This window comes from Chrysemys picta, chromosome 5, assembly GCF_011386835.1.
Source record: "Chrysemys picta bellii isolate R12L10 chromosome 5, ASM1138683v2, whole genome shotgun sequence".
In the NCBI taxonomy this organism is placed as follows: domain Eukaryota; kingdom Metazoa; phylum Chordata; order Testudines; family Emydidae; genus Chrysemys; species Chrysemys picta.
In genome coordinates, this window is record NC_088795.1 from 145,217,529 (window position 1) to 145,245,277 (window position 27,749).

Genomic DNA, 27,749 nt, shown 5'->3' on the forward strand with positions numbered 1-27,749 from the left:
ATCCCCTTCCAATCCCTGTCAGTTCTTGCTCTACTTCCACAAGGGCAACAAAAATGATTAGGGGTATGGAATGGCTTCCATATGAGGAGTGATTAATAAGACTGGGTATTAGCCAGGATGGGCAGGGATGGTGTCCCTAGCCTCTGTTTGCCAGAACCTGGGAATGGGTGACAGGGGATGGATCACTTGATGATTCCCTGTTCTGTTCATTCCCTCGAAGCACCTGGCATTGGCCACTGTTGGAAGACAGGATAATGGGCTGGATGGATCATTGGTCTGATCCAGTATGGCCGTTCTTATGTACTTCCTCGTCTGTCGGTCTGTGTCCCTCTTTGATAGGGTTACTGGACTAGTGGATGGAGGGGAAGTAGTAAATGTGATATATCTTGGTTTTAGTAAGACTTCTGAGACAGTCCCATATGCCATTCTCATAAGTAAACTAGAGAAATGTGGTCTAGATGAAATTACCATAAAGTGGGTGCAAAACTGGTTGAAACACTATACTGAAAGAGAAGTTATCAAAGGTTTTCTATCAAACTGGGCGGACGTATATCATGGGGTCCTGCAGGGGTAGGTCCTGGGTCTGGTACTAGTCAATATTTTCATTAATGACTTGGATAAAGAAGTGGAGAGGAGTATGCTTATAACATTTGCAGATGACACCAAGATAGGAGGGGTTGCAAACACTTTGGAGGACAGGATTAGAATTAAAAATGACCATGACAAATTGGAGAATTGGTCCAAATTCCACAAGATGAAATTCAATAAAGATAAGTGCAAAGTACTACAAGTAGGAAGGAAAAATCAATTGCACAACTACAAAATGGGAAATGACTGGAAATAACTGGCTAGGTGGTCATATTGCTGAAAAGGATCTGGGGGTTATGATAGATTGTGAATATGAGTCAGCAATGTGATGCAGGTGTGGAAAAGGCTAATATCATTCAGGGTGTATTTACAGGAGTGTTGTGTATAAGACACAGGAGGTAATTGTCCCACTATACTTGGCACTGGTGAGGCCTCAGCTGCAGTACTGTGTCCAGCTCTGGGTGCCATACTTTAGTGGACAAACTGAAGAGAGTCCAGAGGAGAGTAACAACGTCAGTTCTGCAGAAAAGGACTTGGGGATTACAGTGGACAAAAAGCTGGATATGAGTCAGCAGTGTGCCCTTGCTGCTAAGAAGTCTAATGGCATATTGGGCTGCATTAGTATGACCATTTCCAGCAGATCGAGGGAAGTGATTATTCCCCTCTATTCGGCACTGGTGAAGCCACAACTGGAGTACTGCGTCCAGTTTTGGGCCCAGCACTACAGAAAGGATGTGGACAAATTGGAGTGAGTCCAGCAGAGGGCAACAAAAAGGATTAGGGGGCTGGGGCACATGCTTTATCAGTCGAGGCTGAGGGAACTGGGGTTATTTAGTCTGCAGAAGAGAAGAGTGAGGGGGGATTTGATAGCAGCCTTCAACTACCTGAAAGGGGGTTCCAAAGAGGAGGATCTAGACTGTTCTCAGTGGTAGCAGATGACAGAACAAGGAGCAATGGTCTCAAGTTGCAGTGGGGGAGGTCTAGCTTGGATATTAAGAAAAACTATTTCACTAGGAGGGTGGTGAAGCACTGGAATGGGTTACCCAGGGAGGTGGTGGAATCTCCTTCCTTATTGATTTTTAAGGCCCGGCTTAACAAAGCCCTGGCTGGGATGATTTAGCTGGGGTTGGTCCTGCTTTGAGCAGGGGGTTGGACTAGATGACCTCCCGAGATCTCTTCCAACCCTAATTTTCTGTGATTCTATGATTCTAACACAAATGATAAAAGGTTTAGAAAACTTTACCTATGAGAAAAGGTTAAAAAAAACTGGGCATGTTTAGTCTTGAGAAAAGAGAACTGAGGGAGAACTGATAATATGTTAAGGGCTGTTATAGAGGACAAGGATCAATTGTTCTCCTTGTCCACTGAAGGCAGGACAAGAAGGAATGGGCTTACTCTGCAGCAAGGGAGATTTAGGTGAGATGTAAGGAAAACCTTTCTAACTATAAGGATAGTTAAGTTTTGCAACAGGCATCCAAGGTAGGTTGTGGAATCCCCATCACTGGAGTTTTTAAAAAACAGGTTGGACAAACCCCTGTCAGGGATTGTCTGAGTTTACTTGGCCCTGCCACAGTGCTGTGGGCTGGACCTGATGACTTCGAGGTCCCTTCCTGCACTGCTGTGATCTGTTGTTTCTTGGCTTATACTTAGTTGTGTAAGCTCTTTGGGGCAGGGGCCACTTTTTTTGGTCTGTGTTTGTACAGGGCCTAGCCCAGTGGGACCCTGGGCCATGATTGGGGCTTTTGGGCACTACACTAATACCAGTAATAAGTAATGATAGTAACAATAAAGCAAGGGCAGCTAAAGTGCAGGCCAGAAACTGCAGATCCCAGTCTGCAATGCTCTGTCCCACTCCAAGTGGAGGAGCCTCCCTGCAGAGAATACAGGTCCCAGCATGCTCCATCCCTGTCCAAGCAGGGGGCACCTCCTCAGGGATTATAGCTCCCAGCATGTACTGCCAAATGCTGATCCATTATTTTTAACTGCAGTGGGTGTCAGAGGCCTCCCAACTCCCCATGTAATTAACATCATAGGGCGGAACATTATCTGATGAAGGGAGCTGAAAAGAAAAAAATGAAACTGACTTATTTACACTTTGTGAAGCTTAATTAGAGAGAAGAAAACAATCCGTTTCTTGTCTGAGTCAGCTCTAGCTTTGATATTATGCAGGAAATGTTGATGCAGGGCAGTACTCCCCACCCTGCGTTCTCTCCAGAAAAAAAGAGGAGGAGACAGTGTGGCAAGGGACCTTCTTGGCAGCTAACCCAGAGGAGTTTACTCCCAGTGGGAGGAAAACGGGTACAGCTGTCTCTACTGCGTAGCCAACTCTGCCTTCCATAGATGCAATGAATTGAAGACAGGAATCCTAGATCTGCCGAAGTCTGGTTTCAGGCCAGGACTTGGGATGGAAACAGCTTTAGTGGTGGATGATCTCCTGCACTCAGTGGACAGAGAGCAGACATCCATTCTTATCCCATTAGATCTCTTGAGGGCGATGCTTGTGGGGGGGCGCATGCAGGGGTTGTCCTCCTCCCATTTGCTGCTTGGACTGAGCATGCTCAGTAACACTGCTGAAGCTGACTGCACTCACTCCGCCCCCCCACTATCGGTAGGCCCGGGTCGCCCCTTGGCAGCATTTGACAAAATCATAGCCTTAACCTGCCTGAGAGAAGCAGCTGGGGTCCAGGGGAACATGTTAGAATGGTTTGAGTCCTTCCTGTACTCAAGCATCTAATAAGTATTGATAGGGAAACTGCATCTCCATCACCAGAACTGTCACCTGTGGAGTCCCACAATCCTATTCAGCATCTAGATATTGCCAGTAGGAGGACGGGTAAAGCTACAAGGACTCAAGGCTCAGCAATATGCAGATGACATACAGCTTTATGTATCTTTCACAACATAGAATCAGAGCCGTAACTAGCTATTTTTGCGTCCGAGGCAAGAATATAAAATTGCGCCCTCCCCGGCTCTTCCGGCCGCCCTGCCCCCTCTTGGCTCCTCCGGCCGCGCTGTGCCCCCCCGCTCCTCCAGCCGCACCGCGCCCTCCCTCGTGCCTCGCTCCTCTGGCCGCACCGCGGCGGCGCTTCCCCCACTCGCTTTTTTTTTTTTTTTTTTTTTTTGCTTGGGGCAGCAGCAAAAAAGTTTAGTCCCGGCCCTGCACTCCCTGCCCCAGCTCACCTTTGCTCCGCCTCCCTGGGCCTGAACGCACCGCCGGTTGTTTCTCCGTGCTCCCAGGCTTCCCACGCGAACAGCTGATTCGCGGGAAATGGAGGCTCAGAGAAGCAGGGGCGGAGCGTTCAGGGGAGGAGGCGGAGAGGAGGTGATTGTGCCCCTCCCCTTTGTGCACCCAAGGCAAGTGCCTCACTCGCCTCGCCCTTGTTATGGCACTGCATAGAATCACAGATGATTGGGTTGGAAGAGCGCTCAGGAGGTCAACATACACATGCCACCACCAAGACGGCTCAGTTCTCTGAGAAAATCCACTCATGGATAAGGAACAGTTAGCTGAAGCTGAACCCAAGCAAGATGGAGATGATGCTAGGGGCTGAGGAAAGCACTCAGGAGTTTGCAGCCATAGTGTAGTATCCTTTGGTTTAAAGCACACACCCACAGCTGGTCAGTTCAGTCTGTAGTTTAGGACCTTTCCTGAATTCCTCGTTGACATTAAGCCATTGAATTTGTCCCCTGCTCTCTGCACTGCCTTCCCTTAGGATATTGAGTCCCTACCTTCAAAGTGCTCAAAGCCCTGGGCCCATGTAATGATGCGGTTCTGGCCGGACCCAACTGAGAGTATCAATTCAGGACAAATCGCTTAAAACAGGGCAGTTACAGCCCTAGGCTGGGGTTTTTCCACCTCTAAGGCAAACCAAGCCAGCCAGACAAAGAGGACTTTGGTCTCACCCCACTGGCTAACCACAAGTCATACAAGCAATTCCCTTAGACACTCCAGTATCACCACCAGTGCCACTTGTTATGGGGACAAATGGTTATGAAAACCAATACCCCAGTAAAAGAAAAGAAGTTCTCCTGATCCCAAAGGACCAAGCCCCAGACCCAGGTCAATATACAAATCAGATCTTACCCACAAATCACGCTGTTGCCAATCCTTTACAATCTAAAATCTAAAGGTTTATTCATAAAAGAAAAAAAGGTAGAGATGAGAGCTAGAATTGGTTAAATGGAATCAATTACATACAGTAATGGCAAAGTTCTTGGTTCAGGTTTGCAGCAGCGATAGAATAAACTGCAGGTTCAAAATCAAGTCTCTGGAATACATCCCCAGATGGGATGGTTCATTCAGTCCTTTGTTCAAAGTTTCAGCTTGTAGCAAAGTCCCTCCAGAGGTAAGAAGCAGGATTGAAGACAAGATGGAGATGAGGCATCAGCCTTTTATAGTTTTTTCCAGGTGTAAGAACACCTCTTTGTTCTTACTGTGGAAAATTACAGCAAAATGGAGTCTGGAATCAACTGGGCAAGTTCCTGCATACTTTGCTGAGTTATAAGGTGTATCTGCCTTCTCTCAATGGGTCCATTGTGTAGCTGATGGTCCTTAATGGGCCATCAAGCAGGCTAGGCAGAGCTAAAACCAGTTTGTCTGGGATGTCTCCCAGAAGCATAGCATAAGTTTGAAATACAGACAGTATAGAGCCAATATTCATAACTTCTACTACAAAATTGATACACGCATATAGACAGCATAATTATAACCAGCAAACCATAACCTTGTCTTAGACACCTCATTTGACCTCCTTTATGCAAGATTTGGTGCCGCTACAGGACTTTGGTTGCAACCATGTTCTATATGGTCCCAGTTTAAATCAATCACGTGACAGCCCATAATATTCTAAAAGAGGCTAAAGCTCTAGGAAGGGGATCATGGTCAGCAACTCGACTTGTCAGGCACATTAGGACTTTCCACCACAAAGTTTATCTTTGCGGGAGACAGACCTTTTTGTGGGCTGGTCTGAGACTGTGGAACAAACTCCTACAAGAACTAAGGACCATCACAAACCTTGCAACCTTCCACTGCAAGTGCAAGGTGCATTTCTTAGACCTACCTTCTCCAATATAAACATAGAACAGAGTCAATATTCTTTTTAAAAAGTACCAAAACAAATGAGTCCACTGAACCTACATTTTTAAAATAAGCAAGCCTAGACAGCATATGCTCAAGAGTCCTAAAAGAGTAGGCTAAGGAGATCTCTGGCTCATTGATGTTAATCTTCAATCAATCTTGGAATACCAGGGAAATTCTAGATGACTGGAAGAGTGCTAATGTTGTGCCAATATTCAAAAAGGATAAGCAAGGTGAATAGGGTAACTATAAGCTGGTTAGCCTGACATCAAACCCGGGAAAAGTAATGGAAAAGCAGATATGGGATTCAATTAAGATAGAATGGGAATGTGATTAATGCCAGTTAGCATGGGTTTGAAGAAAATAGATCTTGTCAAACAACCCTGAGATCATTTCTTGAGTTTACAAGTTCGGTTGATAAAGGTGACTGCATGGATGTAATATGTAATATAGTTTGACTTTTGTAAGGCATTTGACTTGATAGCCCATGACATTCCGATTTAGCACTCTGCACCATCAACAAAGCACACATTAAACTGATTACTTCCTAGCTAACTGACAGATCTCAAAAAGTAGTTGTCATTGGGGAATCATTGAATATCGGTACTAGGCCCAATGCTATCTAGTATTTTTATCTGTGGTCTGGAAGTAAATGCAAAATCATTGCTGATAATTTGTGCATGACACAGAGATTGGCAGAGTGGTAAATAATGATGAGGCCAGGCCTGTTGTATGGCGTGAGCTGGATTGCTTGGCAAACTGGACCTATTCAAACAAAGTGCATGTTAATACAGTCAAATGCAAGGTCATACATCTGGGAATGAAGAATGTAGGCCGTACCTACTGAATGGGGGACTGTATCCTGGAAATCAGGGACTCTGAAAAGGATTTGGAGGTCATAGTGGACAAGCAACTGAACACGAGCTCCCATGGTGAGGCTGTGCCAAAAAGGGCTAATTAGTGAGACCGATACTGGAATACAGCATCTGTTCTGGTGTCAAACATTTTAAAAAGTATTTTGAAAACTAGAGAGGGTGCAGAACAGAGCCACAAAAAGGGTTCAAAAGCAGGAAAAAATGTCTTACAGTAAGAAACTTAAAGAGCTCAATCTATTTAGTTTATCTAAAAGAAGATTGAGAGGTGACTTGAATATGGTGTGTAAGTACCTTCACAGGGAGAAAACACTGGGTGCTAGAGAACTCTTTAATCTAGTGGAGAAAGGCACAACAAGACCAGTGCCAAAGAAATTCAAATGAGAGGCAAGGCACAAATTTTTAACAGTAAGGTTGATTAACAGTGGAACAGACTACCAAGGGAAGTGATGGATTCTCCATCTCTTGACTTCTTCAGAATAATACTGAATGCCTTTCTGGAACATATGATTGCCTTAAAATCTATGGAACTCGAATTGCACAGTTCTCTCCCTAGGGAGAGGATGAGAGAGAGAATGAGGGCTTGTCTACATGGCTAGATAGTTCACAGCAAACGAGGGTGTGAATAGAACAGGAGTACTTGTGGCACCTTAGAGACTAACAAATTTATTAGAGCATAAGCTTTCGTGGACTACAGCCCACTTCTTTGGATGTGAATGTACAGCTTGGTAGCCTGCTATGCACTAACTGGATGTGTGGTGCTACCATGGTGCACTACCGAAGTGTGCAGTAGCATGGATACCTGACACATGTCCTTTGGCCATTGATAGGAGATCAGCCAATGAGCCCAGTGCAATCTCCATATCAAATGGGGGCTGCATTATATAGGAGTGTCACAGTTACAGGACTAGCTCTACCTTGGTCCCCTTTCTGGTCTCTCTGAGAGCACCTCCTGAGGTGTTAGAGCTCCTGTCCTTCTCTGTGTTGGGGTGCAATCTCACAATTCCAATACAGAGTAATTATACAGGAAGAAAGTTACTATATTCCAGAATAATATCCATGTGGGCAGTTATACTGGCATAATTATACTTAGGGTTACCTATCTCCAGATTTTCCCAGACATGACCTCTTTTTTTCACCTTCCGCCCTCCGTCCAGGCGGATTTTTGAAATAAGAGGAAATGTCCTGGATTTTGTGGAGCAGATGTTGCAGCTCAGAAAGAGCCATCTCCAAACCCTGATTAGTCCCTCCCCTGCATCTGCAGCTGCCGGATCCCACCTGGGCCCAGCCCAGCCCACCTGCCCCGCCAGGTAAGCAGAGCTGCCAAGCCTGCCCTGCCACAGAGCCTCAGAGCCTGGCTGGGAGGGGTGATAAGGCCAGGCCTCAGCTCCCTGCCCTGGGGAAGGAGAGAGGCCCACAGGGAGGCATCCTAGGCCTGCGCCAACTGCCCTGCCACTGTGACAGGGAGTGACACTGCTCCCCACCTCGAGAGTGAGGCTGCAGGTACCACTTCTAACACTCCCCAGGTACCCCTCCCAGTACACACACCCCTCCAAGAACCCCAAATACCCCTCCAACACCCCCAAAATACTCCTCCCAGTACACACACACTCTCCAGCACCCCCAAATACCTCTCCCAGTACACACATTCTCCAGTACCCCCAAATATCCCTCCTAGTCTACATACACCCTCCAGCACCTCCAAATACCCCTCCCAGTACACACACATCCTTCCAGCACCTCCGTACCTCCTCCAGCACCCTGAAATACCCCTCCCAGTACACACATCCCTCCAGCACCCCCCAAATACCCCTCCCAGTACATACACACCCTCCAGCATCTCCAAATACCTCTCCAGCACCCCCAAAATAAATACCCCCTGCAGCTCTCCCTCCCTCCCACCCCCCAGCAGTGTCCTCTGTTTGGGAACTTGAAATATGGTAACCCTAGTTATACTACTATCTTCAGGCCAGTCAATTTTCCCATGCAGACAAGCCCTAGCTAAACTACCCTGTGTAAACGAACCACTTGCCATCCTCCAGGTCTGCCTGGGTTTCACACAACTGCATTTCCTGCCTTTGGGGACCTGTGACCAGTGACATTGACCAACAACTTTCTTAAAACCAATATTTCTGTTTATTTCATGTAGTAGCTGAAACAAAACATTAGAGGAAAATTATTTTAAACCAACAAACACCTTACACCGATATTTAGTCTCATCTAACCTTCACTTCACTGGAAGCTAAATTAGATAGGCTTTTCTCTTAATTTACAGGAACCGAACAGAATCAATTGACGTTATCCTAACAGGTTCAAATGCTCCTGAGAGACTGAGGGTCTCTCTCATACCAGGTGTATGTAACAAAGTTTTGTCAGAATAGCTATATTGGTTAGAGTGGTGTGTGTCTGTGGTCCACATACCTAGCCAACATAGCTATTATGCTGCCAAACCTCCAAGTAGATGCAGCTCTGCTGACAGAAGAGTGCTTCCATCAGCATAGCTAGTGTTGTTCGGGGAAGAGGGGTGACCATACTGACAGAAAATCACCTTCTGTTGGCATAGGCTGCGGCTACCATAGGGGGCTCTGCCAGTATTGCTTTTATGGTATAGTTATACTGGCAAAGCATTTGTAGTATAGGCAAAGCCTCAGTGTGACCCACTGTGTTCACACTGATTTGGGTGCTTCCCAAGGAGAGCAGACTAGAGCCATTAAGGCTATTAGCTCTGTCATTGTCTTTTAATATCCCTTTAGTATAAAATGTAAGGTAAAAGGGCCTCCTCCTCTTTCCCCAGTGTTGAAACTGTCTCATCCCATTTTAGGCCTTGTCTACACTTAAAAGTTTTGCCAGCAAAACTACCCTGGTGTAGACGTAGTTATCCCAGTATAAAAGTGCTTATACCAGCAAAGTTTATTCTAATCTGGTGAAGTACTTTACACCAGTATAACAGTGTCTACACTAGGAATTTTACTGGCATAGCTATGTCATCAAAAGCTTTGTCTACACCAGGGGTCGGCAACCTTTCAGAACTGGTGGGCCGAGTCTTCATTTATTCACTCTAATTTAAGGTTTCATGTGCCAGTAATACATTTTAACGTTTTTAGAACGTCTCTTTCTATAAGTCTATAATATATTAACTAAACTATTGTATGTAGAGTAAATAAGGTTTTTAAAATGTTTAAGAAGCTTCATTTAAAATTAAATTAAAATGCAGAGTCACCCGGACCGGTGGCCAGGACCCGGGAAGTGTGAGTGCCACTGAAAATCAGCTCGCGTGCCGCCTTTGGCATGCATGCATAGGTTGCCTACCCCTGCCTACCACTGCCAATTGAACGACAAAACTTTTGTCATTCACAGGTGCTTAAAAAAGCCCTCCCCCCACCCTCGAAAGACAAAAAGTTTTCTGGTGGCAAGTGGCAGTGTAAACAGCTCGTTGTCAGCAGGAATACTCTCCTGTCGACAACACGAACCCCGCTCATAAGGGGTGGAAGTATTTTGTCGGCAAAAGTGCCGACAAACAGCATTTATACTGCCCGACTTCTAGCGACACGGCCCTGTCGACATGACCGTGTTGCTAAAATCTGTAGTGTAGACAAACCCGAAAATCACTCCCCTTACCAACATAATTATGCCAGTAAAACTTTATAAATGTAGACCAGGAAAGTCAAGCACATAAATCACATGTTTGGATACTGATCAAAATATGCCATTCATACAGACACTCCTACCCAAACATTTGGCCACCGCTTACGGTGCCATAAATTTTGAGTGTGACCTTGGGAAGGTGCTCAATCTCTCTGGATCCAGGTCTCATTCTCACTCTTTATTTTGATTGTCAACTCTTTGGGTCAGGGACTCTCTCTTACTACTTGTCTTACAATGGGGATGTATTTTCAGTTGGGGCCTCTAGGCACTACAGTAATATGAGTTTCTATCAATTTTTATTAAAAGAAGATTCTTAAGGTTGCAAAGTCAAGCACTCAAAAGTTAAAAGGCAGTGGTTTTCAAACTTTTTAGGCTGCATACCTCTTTACAAAGAATGTAGTCTACCGCGTACCGACCACTTCCCAAAACCCAATACGAATACCCTCTTGCAGCTGTCCGACCTGACTTTGTCACACTATGAAAACAGAAGAAAAGGTCTGTAAGGGTAACATGATTCAACACAATGCGCAATCCCTGGAGTGTGTTGTCCTGGATACAATTATTTATTATTAATTATTATAATAATTTATTATTTATTATTATGAGCAATTTTATTATATATACTTTTACTTTGGATAAAAATGGTTCTTCAAACAAATTTCCAGGTGTTCTTCTTTGAGTGATGTGCCTGTGGGTGCTCCACTTGTAGGTGCGGCGGTGACCCCTGCGGCTGGAATCGGAGATCTTCATCAGCAGTGCCTGTCGCACGGCACATGCACACCCCTCTTTCTCACGCTGTGAGCGGGAAGTGTATATAGTGCTGTGCAGTCCGACCGCCCACAGTTCCTTCTTTACTGCCTTTGATCTGAGACGGAATCCACAGCAGAGCCCACTTCTCCTATTTCCCTCACTAGATACCTGTTAGTGTAGTGCATTTACTATTTTCTTCTTCTCCTTTCTTTCTTCTATCTATATTTTTTGTGTGTGTTTTAACTTTACCTTCACCATTATTTCATAGCTTAGGTTTCTGTTTCCCCGCTTCCCACCCTTCCTGACTGGCAAGCCTTTTTACTTCAGCCGTATGCCCAGATCCCCCAGGTTTAAGAGATGCGTTTCTTGTGGAGCCACCTTCGCGATAACGGACGGCTACCCATGGTGCATTCGCTGTCTGGGAGAGGGACACATCCCACAAAAGTGTTCCCACTGCTTTGGCCTGAAACCCAGAGCCAGAAAAGACGAGGACATTAGATTAAAACTTCTTTTCATGGAGGAATCACTGTGACCAGCATTGAACCCTGGCCTGCACTCTTCCCCAGATAGTCCCTCACACTGCCAGGTCATCTGCCGATTCTTATTCCCCACATCCCTTGAAGAGAAAGTCTTCCCTTTCTCAATCGAACAAAAAGAAACGGGCTCCCTCCTCACACTTTGAGGCACAGCCAACCAGAACACCATCCCGGCAAGGTCTCTCACCTCAACATAATCTGACAGGGCACACAGCTCCAGGGGCCATCCAAGTACCTCCAGAACTGACACGAAAAAAATGGTCTAAAGACCCTACCCAGGCAGACCTACACCTGTCAGCACTGTTTCCCAGCTCTGGTGACTGAGACAGGCCAACTTCAGGAGCTATGGCACTGACACAAGTGCTGGCACCAGTGTCCTTTCCAACACCAATGAGACAGCACTGAGCAAGCCTTCGGCACCATCAAAATCTTTGGCACTGGCCAAGTCGTCGGCACCAGCCAAGTTGTCGGCACCATCTACAGGCACTTCAGGGGAATACACCCTTCCTTCACCACCGCGTCATATACTGGCACCAATGATGCTTTTCCCCCCTCCACAAGATTTTAGATGCCCTAAACACCTGCTGGTATGTGACCCTCCCGACTCCACTACTCCGACGTGACCTCCCCCTACTTCCACCCTCCTCTCCAGACTCACGGCACTCCTCTCTTTCTCTACCGAGGATGGCATCTCCCTTCCCCAGCGATGAGGGAGCAATGGAACCCTCCTCTTCCTCCTCCTCATCTACCAGGCAAATCACACCTCCTCATCTTCACTATCCACAATCAACATCTAGTCCACAATCTTGGCGTGGACTACAATGGATGCAGCCACATGTTCCACTCCCTCCACACTGACCATATTGGGACCCGTGGGCCATGTACAGCGCACAGTTCAGGAACCCATCCAGGTAGCAAAGCTGGAGACCTACACCTCTTCTCCGTTGGTCTCTCACCCTCCGGAGGTTGAACCCCCACCAGCACCAACTGAAGAGGAGGGACAGGAGGAGGAGGCTCCACCAACACTAGCTTTTTCCTCCTCCTCCTGATGAGACTATCATGTCTCCACCTCCTATATCTGCCAAAGACTTCAGACACGTTTAGGACTTATTCTGCAGGATTGCAGACTCCCTGCAATTCCTTTGGAGGCAGTCAAGGACCAGCAGCATAAGCTGCTTGATATCCTCCACAAATCCTTTTTCTCCAAGATCACACTACTGATCAATGAGGCTCTTCTCGACCCTGCGAAGGTGCTCGGGCAGACTCCGTCATCCGTCCCTCTGACCTGCAAAGGCACCGACAAAAAAATATTCTGTTCTGGCAAAGAATGCGGAATTTCTGTTCTCGCACCCCACCACAAATTCTTTGGTGGTTAATGTGGTGCAAGAAAAGAGGCTGTCAATAGCAATCCCATTCCAGTCACCCAGACAGGGATTGGAAATGCCTAAATCTATTTGGTCGCAAAGCATACTCATCAGCCATACTCCCATTTTAAAATCTACAACTATGAAACTCTCATGGCCAAGTATAATTACCTACACTACTCTAAATTGGAAGAACTCTGTCATGACTTACCGGGGGCCAAGAAAGAGCAATTCCAGCAGATTTGCCCACAGGGCACCAGCCGGTAGGGAACACGAAGCCGCTTGGCACCCACAGTGGGGCCAGCCAGGACAATGGCCATTCTGGACCCCTTGGACCTACCACCAGCAAGGCCCCCCATCCAGGACCTCGAGATCTGGCCCCTTGAGACACCGGTCCCGCTCCCTGCAGGGGCGCCCCTCCTCGTGCAAGGAGGCCACAGTCTCCAGACCACCGGAGCAAGAAAGAGCCGACTCGGCACCGAGCCCGGCACCGTCTCAGGCCCACACTATACGACAGACCCCAGAGAAGCACCCAGTAGGTGAGGAGTTGCAGGAAGAGGACGACGCACAGAAGGCCCTAACTTCTTCCTCCTCACCAGATGAAGCCATGGCAGGCACGACAGTGTCCGGCCCTCCCCCGATTGACCATCGGGCACACCAGGATCTGCTCCGCTGAGTAGCCCTCACTCTGGGGTTGCAGGCGGAGGAGACTGTAGAGCAGGAGGACCCCATGGTTGACATCCTAAGCCTGGAAGGCCCCTCCAGGATTGCACTCCCGCTCATAAAAACAGTACAGTCGAACTATAAGACAGTGTGGCAAACACTGGCCTCCAGCGCACCAACTGCGAAAGGCGTAGAGAGGAAGTACTTCGCCCCTTCCAAGGGGTTCGACTTCCTCTTTTCTCACCCAGCACCCTGTTCGCTGGTCGTCTCTGCGGTCAACGAACGAGAGTGGCATGGCCAGCAAGCCCCGGCCCCCAAGGCCAAGGAGGCAAAGCACTTGGACTTATTTGGTAGGAAGGTCTACTCGTCCGGGGGCCTCCAGTTGAGGATCACTAACCAACAAGCGATTCTGAACAGACACAATTTCAATTCTTGGGCATCAGTCTCCAAGTTTAAGGACTCCCTGCCCCAGGGTTCACAACCAGAGTTCGCTGCCCTGGTGGACGAGGGGAAGGCAGCAGTCAAAACCCCTTTGCAGGCCTCCCTTGACTCCGCGGACGCAGCGGCCAGGACAATCGCGTCAGGAGTGGTGATGAGGCGCTCGGCATGGCTACAGGCTTCCGGCCTTCCCCCAGAGGTACAAAACACCTTCCAAGACCTCCCGTTCGAAGGGTCAGGCTTGTTCTCAGGCCAGACGGATGCCAGATTGCATAGCCTCAAAGACTCTCGAGCAACCCTCAAGTCGTTGGGAATGCACACCCCAGTGACACAGAGGAAATCCTTTAAGCCCCAACCATCGCTGAGGCAATACCACCCTCATCCTAGACAGGAACCGTACTGCAGAAGGGGCAGGGATAACAGGCGTAGATGTAACAACACGCCTAACCAGGGCCAAAGCCACGGCCAAGGCAAGCCGCAGCCGGGAAATAAGCAAGGGTTTTGAAGCTGCGATCGAGGACAGCGTACCGACCCTTATACCGGATCCTCCTCTATGTTTCAGGGACCACCTGTCCCATTTTTACCGTGCTTGGTCCCATATAACATCGGACCGCTGGGTCCTTCGCACGGTGGAGGCGGGATACACCCTTCAGTTCTCCTCGCCCCCTCCCTCCCCCCCCCCCCATCCCTGTCCCTCTTCAGGGACCCCTCTCACGAGCAATTCCTTCTGCAGGAGGTGCGGGCCCTCCTCAAAGTAGGAGCAGTGGAAGAGGTCCCTCTGGACCTAAGAGGGAAAGGGTTTTACTCCAGATATTTCCTCATTCCCAAAGCAAAAGGGGGCCTCCGTCCCATTTTGGACCTACGCAAACTAAACAAATTTTTGGTCAAGGCACGCTTTCGTGTGGTCTCCCTTGGCGCTATTATCCCATCCCTGGATCCGGGGGATTGGTACGCTGCCCTCGATATGAAAGATGCGTACTTTCACATCGCCATCCATCCGGCCCACCGGCGGTTCCTGCGCTTCACCATCAACCAACACCATTTCCAATTTACGGTCTTGCCCTTTGGCCTAGCAACGGCCCCGCGGGTGTTCACAAAATGCATGTCCTTGGTGGCAGCCTTTCTTCAAAAAAGATGTGGGTATACCCATACTTGGATGACTGGCTCCTCGCGGGTAGGTCAGAGGACAAGGTCCGCTCCCATGTGGCACTGGCGTTACAGGTGTTCCGCAAGCTCGGTCTACTGGTCAATGCACCCAAGTCCTCACTGATCCCCATGCAGAGACTGGATTTCATAGGAGCAGTCCTGGACTCGGTGGTGGCACGGGCAAATCTTCCAGTGTCACGGTTCCTGGCCATTCAAAGGGTCGTAAGCTGCATCCAACAATTCCCCACGACCACGGCCAGATGCTGTATGCAATTCTTGGGGCACATGGCGGCTTGCACACATGTAGTCAGACATGCCCGCCTAAGACTCAGGCCGTTACAGTTGTGGCTGGCCCAAACGTATCGCCCCAACAGAGACCCTTTAGACCTAGTAGTGACAATCCCAGCTCGGGTGGCGAACTCCCTCCGCTGGTGGCTCAATCAGCAGCAGGTTTGCGAAGGGGTCCCTTTCGCCACCCCGCAACCCACTCTGACGTTAGTAACAGATGCGTCGGACCTGGGCTGGAGGGCGCACCTTGGGGACCTGCGGACCCAGGGCTTATGGTCCAGGGAAGAAAAGTTGCGTCACATCAATATGAAGGAGTTAAGGGCAGTTCGCCTTGTCTGCCCGACCTTTCACGCTACCATAGAAGGCCACAGTGTGTCAGTTCTGACTGACAACACTACCGCCATGTTCTACATAAACAAGCAGGGTGGGGCCCGCTCCTCTCCCCTCTGTCACGAGGCGCTCCTCCTATGGGACTTCTGTATAGCCCATTCAGTCCACCTACTGGCAGCATATCTTCCAGGGGTCCAAAACGGGTTAGTGGACCGCCTCAGCAGGTCCTACCACATGCACGAATGGACTCTGAGAGAGGACATCCTACATTCAATCTTCTGGAGGTGGGGGTTTCCCCAGGTGGATCTCTTCGCCACCAAGGACAACAGCCAATGCCCTCAGTTTGGTTCATTCCAGAACCTCAGCCCAGGCTCATTGGCAGATGCCTTCACGATTCCGTGGGGCGGGAGCCTGAGTTATGCCTTCCCACCATTCCCGCTCATCCACAGGGTCCTGCTCAAGACCCGCAGGGACAAGGCGACAGTCATCCTCATCGCACCGGCGTGGCCACGCCAGCATTGGTTCACGACCCTGCTGGAACTGTCCGTGACCATCCCGATCGCCCTCCCCCTCCATCGCGACCTCATCACGCAGGACCGGGGTCGCCTATTCCACCTGAACCTACCATCGCTACATCTCACAGCATGGTATCTCTCTGGCTAAACGATACGGAGCACAGGTGCTCCCACCAGGTCCAGCAAATTCTTCTTGGTAGTAGGAAGCCCTCCACAAGAGCGACCTACCTTGCCAAATGGAAGAGGTTCTCCCACTGGTGTGAGCCTCATCACATACAGCCTCTGCAGGCCTCCGTCCCATCAATACTGGACTACTTGCTGCACCTCAAGCATCAAGGGCTAGCCCCCGCCTCAATTAAAGTGCATCTGGCTGCCATATCGGCGTTCCACCCCGGAGAGTTGGGGGGTTCGGTGTTCTCCAACCCCACAGTAGTCAGATTCCTCAAGGGGCTGGAGAGGGTGTTTCCCTACTCGCGCCCGCCGGTCCCTGCATGGAATCTTAACCTGGTCCTAACTAAACTCATGGGGCCGCCCTTTGAACCCCTAGCCTCTTGCTCCCTCATGCACCTCTCATGGAAGGTAGCGTTTCTAGTGGCCATCACATCGGCTAGGAGGGTATCGGAATTGAGAGCCCTCACTTCAGAACCCCCTTATATAGTTTTTTATAAGGATAAGGTGCAATTGAGACCGCACCCCAAATTCCTTCCTAAGGTGATCATGCAATTTCATATGGGGCAGGACGTTTGTTTACCGGTGTTCTTCCCTAAGCCCCATACAGACCCAAGCCACCGCAGCCTGCATACCCTCGATGTCCGTAGAGCCTTGGCATTCTATCTGGAACAGACCAGGCCATTCCGCAAGTCGACACAACTGTTCATTGCCATTGCGGAGAGAATGAAAGGCCAGCCTATCTCGGCGCAACGCTTGTCAGCATGGATTGTGCTTTGCATACGCACATGCTATGAGCTCGCCAGCGTACCAGCCCCGGAGATCAGGGCTCACTTGACTAGGGCCCAATCGTCCTCAGCGACTTTCTTAGTGCAGGTTCCACTCCAGGAAATCTGTAAAGCGGTGACTTGGTCGTCGGTGCATACGTTCACAGCCCATTACGCAATCCATCATCAGACCAGAGAGGACGTAGTGGTCGGCAGGACTGTGCTTCAATCAATTGTTCCTTGACTCCTACCCTCCTCCAATGGTAAGCTTGTGAGTCGCCTAATGTGTAATGGATGTGAACAATCACTCGAAGAAGAAAAAATGGTTACCTACCTTCTGTAACTGTTGTTCTTCGAGATGTGTTGTTCACGTCCATTACACTTCCCACCCTCCTTCCCCTTTGTCGGAGTCACCAGCAAGAAGGAACCAAGGGAGGGTCGGGCCCGCAGGAATATATATACGCTAGAGCAGAGCGCCGCTCTGGCGGGAGTGGGGGACCCTGCCGGCCCGATGGGAGCCGCTGAGGGAAAAAGTTTCCGACGTCTGTGCACGTGACGTATGCACACCTAATGTGTAATGGACGTGAACAACACATCTTGAAGAACAACAGTTACAGAAGGTAGGGAACCGTTTTTTTTAATCCTTCACATAACACAAGATCTAGCAGTCACCCAATGAAATTAATAGGCAGCAGGTTTTAAAAAAACAAAAGGAAGTACGTCTTCACACAACATAAAGTCAACCCATGGAACTCTTTGCCAGGGAATGCTGTGAAGACCAAAACTATAACAGGATTAAAAAAAGAACTAGATAAATTCCTGGAGAATAGGTCCATCGTAGAATCATAGAATATCAGGGTTGGAAGGGACCTCAGGAGGTCATCTAGTCCAACCCTCTGCTCAAAGGAGGACCAATTCCCAACTAAATCATCCCAGCCAGGGCTTTGTCAAGCCGGGCCTTAAAAATCTCCAAGAAAGGAGATTCCACCACCAGCCGAGCTCCATCCTCTTTGGAACCCCCCTTCAGGTATTTGAAAGCAGCTATCAAGTCCCCTCTCATTCTTCTCTTCTGGAGACTAAACAATCCCAGTTCTCTCAGCCTCTCCTCATAAGTTGTGCTCCAGACCCCTAATCGTTTTTGTTGCCCTCCGCTGGACTCTTTCCAATTTTTCCACATCCCACACTACAAGAAGGATGTGGAAAAATTGGAAAGAGTCCAACGGCTTGACAAAGCCCTGGCTGGGATGATTTAGTTGGGGTTGGTCCTGCTTTGAGCAGGGGGTTGGACTAGATGACCTCTTGAGGTCCCTTCCAACCCTGATATTCTATGATTCTATGATTCTTGTAGTGTGGGGCCCAAAACTGGACACAGTACTCCAGATGAGGCCTCACCAATGTCAAATAGAGGGGAAATATCACGTCCCTTGATCTGCTGGCAATGCCCCTACTTATACAGCCCAAAATGCCGTTAGCCTTCTTGGCAACAAGAGCACACTGTTGACTCATCTCCAGCTTCTCGTCCACTGTGACCCGTAGGTCCTTTTCTGCAGAACTGCTACCTAGCCACTCGGTCCCTAGTCTGTAGCAGTGCATGGGATTCTTCTGTCCTAAGTGCAGGACTCTGCACTTGTCCTTGTTGAACCTCATCAGGTTTTTTTTGGCCCAATCCTCTAATTTGTCTAGGTCCCTCTGTATCCGATCCCTACCCTCCAGTGTATCTACCACACCTCCCAGTTTAGTGTCATCTGCAAACTTGCTGAGGGTGCAGTCCATGCCATTCTCCAGATCATTAATGAAGATATTGAACAAAACCAGCCCCAGGACCGACCCTTGGGGCACTCCACTTGAAACCGGCTGCCAACTAGACATGGAGCCATTGATCACTACCCGTTGAGCCCGACGATCTAGCCAGCTTTCTCTCCACCTTATAGTCCATTCATCCAGCCCATACTTCTTTAACTTGGCGGCAAGAATACTGTGGGAGACCGTATCAAAAGCTTTGCTAAAGTCAAGGAATAACACATCCACTGCTTTCCCCTCATTCACAGAGCCAGTTATCTCATCATAGAAGGCAATCACGTTGGTTAGGCGTGACTTCCCCTTGGTGAATCCATGCTGACTGTTCCTGATCACTTTCCTCTCCTCTAAGTGTTTCATAATTGTTTCCTTGAGGACCTGCTCCATGATTTTTCCAGGGACTGAGGTGAGGCTGACTGGCCTGTAGTTCCCCGGATCCTCCTTCTTCCCTTCTTTAAAGATGGGCACTACATTAGCCTTTTTTCCAGTCATCCGGGACCTCCCCCGATCGCCATGAGTTTTCAAAGATGATGGCCAATGGCTCTGCAATCACATCCAGGATGGGGAGGGATGCAACACCATGCTCTGAGTGTCCCTAGCCAGTTTGCCAGAAGCTGGGAATGGGCAACAGGGGATGGATCTACCGGTTCTGTTCATTCCCTCTGAAGCACCTGGCCTTGACCACTATCGGAAGACATGATACTAGGCTATATGGACCATTGGTCTGACCTAGTATGATCATTCTTATCTAAAAAATAATTATAATAATAAAAATGTTTAGTACAGAAACTCCCCAACATAATGACCTCTCAAGATAGCAACGATGTGAGATAACAACCTTGGCAAATAATGCATTTTAAAAATCTTGGCCTACTAGGAAACATATTTATATAAGTTTCCATTCCCAGTCACAAATCTAGCATTCTGGAGCAAAGTCACTAAAATATAGTCCAACAAACAAATGTTTATTTAACGTGCCCCTCACTTTTCCCTCCACCGCACCCCACTCACCGGTGTTGTCCTTGGTCAGTGGAGACTCAGAGTTCAGAGGTGCTTTCCCATGAGTTCACCTTCCAGGTGGGGGGCAAGAAGGCACCTTGCTTGTTCCACCAGCTGCTCACTGTTCGCTCTGGCCACTGCTGTTTGTTGTGCCACCATTCACTCCATCGCTCTGTTGCCAATGGCCCTGCGCCATCACCTTCTGCTGCCACCTGCCACTGTGACCTCTGTGAGTTGGTCTCTTGATGTTCCACCCAGCTCTCAGTGATTTCAGCTGAGCTCTCAGTGGAGGAACCTCACCGCTAGTGCAGTCTGGGCCGTCCCTTCCACAGAAACACTGTCCCCACAGCAGGACTAAGCACTTAGACCTGATTATCAGTGATTTCAGCTGTAACAAAACAAAAGACTATCTGTGGAGTCTAATCAGCTCTGTCTTTAAACAGTGGAGAGGGACAGGTCCCCACCCTCTCTCTTGATGCCCTCTATCAGCACAGGCTAAGTACAGTTCTACTGCCCTTTACTCGTACTATAAGAAGAAGAAGAGAAGCTTACTTCAGTCCCTGGCAAAATCATGGAGCAGGTCCTCAAGGAATCCATTTTGAAGCACTTGGAGGAGAGGAAGGTGATCAGGAACAGTCAGCATGGATTCACCCAGGGCAAGTCATGCCTGACCAACCCAATTGCCTTCTATGATGAGATAACTGGCTCTGTGGATATGGGGAAAGCCATGGATGTGATATATCTTGTCTTTAGCAAAGCTTTTGATACGGTCTCCCGCAGTATTCTTGCCAGCAAGTTAAAAAAGTATGGATTGGATGAATGGACTATAAGGTGGATAGAAAGCTGGCTAGATTGTCGGGCTCAACAGGTAGTGATCAACAGCTCGATGTCTAGTTGGCAGCCGGTATCAAGTGGAGTGCCCCAAGGGTGGGTCCTGGGGCCGGTTTTGTTCAACATCTTTATTAATGATCTGGATGATGGGATTAATTGCATCCTCAGCAAGTTTGCAGATGACATTAAACTGGGAGGAGTGGTAGATACGCAGGAGGGTAGGGATAGGGTCCAGAGTGTCCTAGACAAATTGGAGGATTGGGCCAAAAGAATCTAATGAGGTTCAACAAGGACAAGTGCAGAGTCCTGCACTTAGGAAGGAAGAATCCCATGCACCGCTACAGGCTGGGGACCGACTGGCTAGGCAGCAGTTCTGCAGAAAAGGACCTGGGGATTACAATGGATGAGAAGCTGGATATGAATCAGCAGTGTGCCCTCGTTCCAAGAAGGCCAATGGCATATTGGGCTGTATTAGTAGGAGCTCTGCCAGCAGATCGAGGGAAGTGATTATTCCCCTCTATTCGGCACTGGTGAGGCCACATTTGGAGTATTGCGTCCAGTTTTGGGCCCCACACTACAGAAAGGATGTGGACAAATTGGAGAGAGTCCAGTGGAGGGCAACAAAAATGATTAGGGGCCTGGGGCACATGGCTTATGAGGAGAGGCTGAGGGAACTGGGTTTATTTAGTCTGCAGAAGAGAAGAGTGAGGGGGGATTTTATAGCAGCCTTCAACTACCTGAAAGGGGGTTCCAAAGAGGATGGAGCTTGGCTGTTCTCAGTGGTGGTAGCTGACAGAACAAGCAGCAATGGTCTCAAGTTGCAGCGGGGGAGGTCTAGGTTGGATATTAGGAAACACTATTTCACTAGGAGGGTGGTGAAGCACTGGAATGGGTTCCCTAGGAAGGTGGTGGAATCTCCTTCCTTAGAGGTTTTTAAGGCCCGGCTTGACAAAGCCCTGGGTGGGATGATTTAGTTGGAGTTGGTCCTGCTTTGAGCAGGGGGTTGGACTAGATACCTCCTGAGGTCTCTTGCAACCCTGATAGTCTATGATTCTATGATTACACAACCCTGATTCATCCCCAGAGAATGGTCCATTGTATGCACTGAATGAGATGGGGTCCTATGTGTATCCAAGGATAAAAGATATGAGATATATTTAGGATATAGAGGTGAAATAAGTAGGGCTGTCAAGCGATTAAAAAATTAATTGTGATTAATCGTGGACAACTGATCGGTACTGTAACCGAAAAGTGGGACCAGTTCAAGCAGATAGTGACTGATACAGCAATAACATCTCTTGGACCAAAGAAAAGAACACATCAGGATTGGTTTGATGAGAACCAAGAAGGAATATACTCAGCATTGGAAGTAAAGAGAAAAGCCTTTATCGAATGGCAGAATAACTCCTCCTCAGTCTCTAAACAGGACTATTTCAAGTACCTTCAGTGCAAAACACAGAAAGACCTCCGTCAGATACAAGACAACTGGTGGGAGAGCAAAGCCAAAGAAATTGAGCACTATGCTGAGACCCACAACTTAAAGATGTTCTTTAGTGCTATTAAGACTGTCTATGGACCCTTTAAACCAAGGACCACCCCATTGCTCTCATTAGACAACACAATGCTGATTAAAGATAAAGAAGGCATCAACGAAAGATGGCGAGAACACTTTAGCAACCTTCTCAATAGACCATCAACTGTGAATAATAATGTCCTTAATGAAATTCCACAACAACCTGCTCTGACAGATCTTGACTTTCCGCCCACTATAGATGAGATTAAGAAAGCTGTTAGCCAGGTGAGTTCAGGGAAAGCTCCTGGAAAAGATGGGATACCAGCAGAGAGATATAAAGCAGCAGGTCCAGCAGCACTAGCAGCGTTCCACAACGTGATCATCAACATCTGGGAGGATGAAAACATACCACAGGACCTTCGCGATGCTACTATTGTCTCTCTTTTCAAGAAGAAAGGCAGCAAAGCAGAATGTGGAAACTATAGAGGCATATCCCTCCTCTCTGTTGGAGGGAAGATCATCGCCCGCGTCATCTTGAACCGCCTAATAGCCAGTATTTCCGAGGCAAATCTACCTGAAAGTCAATGTGGTTTTTGACCTGGCCGGAGCACAGTCGACATACTGTTTGCTGTCAGACAAATACAAGAGAAGTGCATTGAACAGAACATGCACCTGTATGCTGTCTTCATAGATCTGACAAAGGCATTTGATACTGTCAACAGGGAAGCCCTTTGGACCATTCTAACACGACTTGGCTGCCCAAGAAAATTTGTCCAGATTATATGCCTTTTTCATGACAGCATGACAGGCGAAGCATTGTCTGATGGAGCCACATCAGCCCCCTTTGACATCACCAACGGCATGAAACAAGGATGTGTTCTCACTCCTGTCCTATTTAACCTGTTCTTTGCATGTGTCCTTAACCATGTACTGAAAGATCTGGACCGAGGTAGATACTTGAAATACCGGCACGATGGTTCACTTTTTGACTTCCGTCGCCTGAATGCAAAGACTAAGACAGTGCAGAAACTCCTTCTTGAAGCACTCTTTGCTGACGACTGTGCCCTCATGGCTCACACTGAAAACGATCTTCAGCACATTGTCAACAAGTTTGCTGAGGCCTCGCAACTTTTCGGACTAACTATCAGCCTCGGAAAGGCAGAAGTTCTCCATCAACCTGCACCTGGATCAGATGCTTCTGTCCTGAGTATCTCCATTGACGGCACTCAGCTGAAAGTAGTGGAGAACTTTAAATATCTGGGTAGTGTCATATCCAGTGATAGATCACTGGATAATGAGATCAATGCACGAATATCCAAAGCAAGCCAGGCACTTGGCTGTCTGCGTGTCAAAGTTTTAAATCACCACAATATCTGGATGTCAACAAAACTGCTTGTGTACAGAGCTGTTGTTCTTTCATCTCTTTTGTACGGGTGTGAAACATGGACACTATATAGGCGTCACAGCAAGCAGCTCGAAGCATTTCACATGCGCTGCCTCCGTAACATCATGAAGATCCGCTGGCAAGACAAAGTGCCCAATCTCGAGGTCCTCAAGAGAGCCCAGATGACAAGCATCGAAATGATGATCATGAAGTCACAGCTACGTTGGACCGGTCATGTCAGCTGCATGGATGCCAACAGAATCCCCCACCAGCTTCTGTATGGTGAGCTCTCCCAGGGCATCCGGCATATAGGTCGTCCACGGAAACGTTACAAGGACACCATAAAGCCAATCTGCACTACAGCAGTATCAAACCTAGGGACCTTGAGAACGCCGCCAGCGACAGAACACAGTGGCGTGCAACAGTCAGAAATACCTGCATTGCCTTTGAGGAAGACCGCTGCCGGCATCTACAAGAGGCACACGAACGACGTCACAGAGCATCAGCAGCGCACAATCCACTGACCGCGAACTTCCCATGCACCATCTGCAGCAAAATGTGCACCTCTAGAATTGGCTTGTACAGTCACCAGAGGGCACACCGTGAGACCAGCAATAGATGATCTGCACAGATTTGTCATCATCGGATTCGATGGACTACCAAGACCATTTATTTAAATATTTTTGGATGTTTTCTACATTTTCAAATGTATTGATTTCAGTTACAACACAGAATACAAAGTGTATAATGCTCACCTTATATTTATTTTTAATTACAAATATTTGCACTCTAAAAAACAAAAAAAAATTGTATTTTTCAGTTCACTTAATACAAGTACTGTAGTGCAATCTCTTTATCATGAAAGGTGAACTTATAAATGTAGAATTATGTACAAAAAATAACTGCATTTAAAAATAAAATAATGTAAATCCTACAAGTCCACTCAGTCCTACTTCAGCCAATCGCTCAGACAAATAAGTTTGGTTACAATTTGAAGGAGATAATGCTGCCTGGTTCTTGTTTACAATGTCACCTGAAAGTGAGAACAGGTGTTCGCATGGCACTGTTGTAGCCGGCGTCGCAAGATATTTACACGCCAGATCCGCTAAAGATTCATATGTCCCTTCATGCTTGAGCCACCATTCCAGAGGACGTGTGTCCATGGTGATGACAGGTTCTACTCAATAACAATCCAGAGCAGTGTGGACCAACGCATGTTCATTTTCATCATCTGAGTCAGATGCCACCAGAAGGTTGATTTTTCTTTTTTGGTGGTTCGAGTTCTGTAGTTTTCCCATTGGAGTGTTGCTCTTTTGAGACTTCTGAAAGCATGCTCCACACCTTGTCCCTCTCAGATTTTGGACGGCACTTCAGATTCTTAAACCTTAGGTTGAATGCTGTAGCTATTTTTAGAAATCTCACATTGGTAGCTTCTTTGCGTTTTGTCAAATCTGCTGTGAAAGTGTTCTTAAAATTAACATGTTCTGGGTCATCATCTGAGACTGCTATAACATGAAATATATGTCAGAATGTGGGTAAAACAGAGCAGGAGACATACAGTTCTCCCCCAAGGAGTTCAGTCACAAATGTAATGAACGCATTATTTTTTTAACGAGCATCATCAGCATGGAAGCATGTCCTCTAGAATGGTGGCCAAACCATTAAGGGGCATACGAATGTTTAGCATACCTGGCACATAAATACCTTGCAATGCTGACTACAAAAGTGCCATGCGAATGCCTGTTCTCACTTTCAGGTGACATTGTAAATAAGAAGCAGGCAGCATTATCTCCTGCAAATGTAAACAAACTTGTTTGTCTTAGTGATTGGCTGAACAAGAACTGGGACTTAGTGGACTTGTAGGCTCTAAAGTTATACATTGTTTTGTTTTTGAGTGCAGTTATGTTACAAAAAGTATCTACATTTGTAAATTATACTTTCACGGTAAAGAGATTGCACCACAGTACTTGTATGAGGTTAATTGAAAAATACTATTTCTTTTGTTTATCATTTTTAAAGTGTAAATATTTGTAATAAAAAATAATAATATCAAGTGAGCTCTGTACACTTTGTATTCTGTGTTGTAACAGAAATCAGTATATATGAAAATGTAGAAAAACATCCAAAAATATTTAATAAATTTCAATTGGTGTTCTATTGTTTAACAGTGTGATTAATCGTGATTAATTTTTAATTTTCAATCATGATTAATTTTTTTAGTTAATTGCGTGAGTTAAGTGCGATTAATCGACAGCCCCAGAAATAAGTATTAATGTGGTAAGATAGAGCCTTCATAACTTAGCCAAACAAGGCCTCAAGCCTAAAGATAGACTTGGCATAAAGAACTAACCAGTAAGTGACCCTAGGTCACAAGACAGCAATGTCTGTATATTAGAAGATGCCATAAGGTAGAATGGTGCATGAAGTCAGCATTGTTAAATTGCTGGTATTTAGGAAATATAGATTGCAATGTACTAGTGAGAGTATTTTGGGGATTTTTGCAGGTGTCAGCAGTGTGCTAACAATAAGTTTTGGTAATTGAGTGACATAAATGTTAACGAGTACAAGAGAAACTAACACGCTAGCCTATGAAAAATGGGGCACCCCAAATTTAGGGGTGTGTGGAAGTATAGATAAAGAAAAGGGGTTGAAACCTTCATAAGTATATATGAACCTCAGTGGGGCATTATGAAAGCTGTATCCTGATAACCACTGAGGAAGATAATGACTGACATTCTGGGGTTCCACACCAGGAGATGTGAGAGATGCCAGTCACAGGGCTAAATACTTGGTACTATCTCTCTATATGCTGTGACACTGCAGTATTTGTGGGATTGTTTGTGGATTTGTTAGCAAAGTGGCTTGTGATAAATTGCAGTTGTGCTCCGTGGGTCTTTCATTCGATTAACATTGGTAATAATCGTCCTGACGCTAGAGGAGACCCAGCCCATATCAACCACTGCAGTCTGAGAAATCAACCAATCTGAACTTCTCAGTGCTTGGTTTTGAAACCGCAGTGTTCTTTTGATGCAGTGTGTGTGTGTGATTTCCTATTGTTTTCTAGAGCAAACTAAAAAATCTCTAAATTCCATCATGTGCGACTATATTTACCACCCACACTGGTACCCGCACAAAATTCTGTCATTTGCACACTCTAGGGCACCCATCTTTACCCAGTTCCTAGGGCTCAATTGGAAGGAATCCTCAGGCCCACCAGGTCACCTTTGACGGGAGGGTGGCGGCTGCTGCTGCTCACTGAGTAAAAGATTGTTTATTTGGCCCTGAATGAGGACACTGGCACCAGCTGGAGATCTCCAAGACGTGGGACTAGTGGTTTTAGGAGAGTGCTTTTCCTTGTGATAGCAGTTGACCTACTGGTCAATGGTTGAAGTCAGAATCTTGGACAGTGTGAGAACTGGTGGATTTACTAGTAGACTTGGGAGGCTTCAGATGTGTGTGCACCAGCAATGGCTGTGTATGCTGGCAGCAGTTGTGCAGAACGTAGAAGACTATATGGAGGCTGAATGACCGGAGGAAACACCAGAGCCCTGGCTGCAGCTCAGACCTGAAGGACACTCATGGGATGAGCTAGGGAACCATTGGGGGGAAAAAATCTGAAGTGACTCATAGACTGCAAAATGGATCTAAAAATGATGCTAGTGGAGGATCCACCTGCACCTCTAACAAATGTTTTCCTTATAAGGGAACGGTCAGAGACACAAATTGTGTCTCACAATGGAATGTGACTTTCTGGTTGCTTTGTAGGTTTGCTGAGGGACATCTGAAAAGGACATTCACCCAGACCCTAGCGAGACGTCCCAGCCTCTCCTTTATGGAATATGTGACAACTTGGTTCCATTTGGGAATATGATGGCAGCAAGTCATATTATTGTGGGAGCCCCAAAGCCTGGGGTCTCACTGTGGGATGGACTGTGCCTGTATAAATATAAGGGAGAATCCAATTTTCTTCATGAAATTTCTTCCTCTGTTGTTTTAAAGTAAAGGCCTGAAACAGTTATTCCTGTCTACAATGATATGTTTGGATTATCGCAGCTTTTTCTGATTCTGATTAGTGTTG

At 47.2% G+C, this 27,749-nt stretch overlaps 1 protein-coding gene across 1 annotated transcript in view; it reads left to right on the forward strand.

Moving 5' to 3' along the window:
- The window catches only part of LOC135984063 (dedicator of cytokinesis protein 2-like), a 202,590-nt gene that overhangs the window by 137,684 nt on the left and 37,157 nt on the right, over positions 1–27,749 (forward strand). The window lies entirely within an intron of this gene.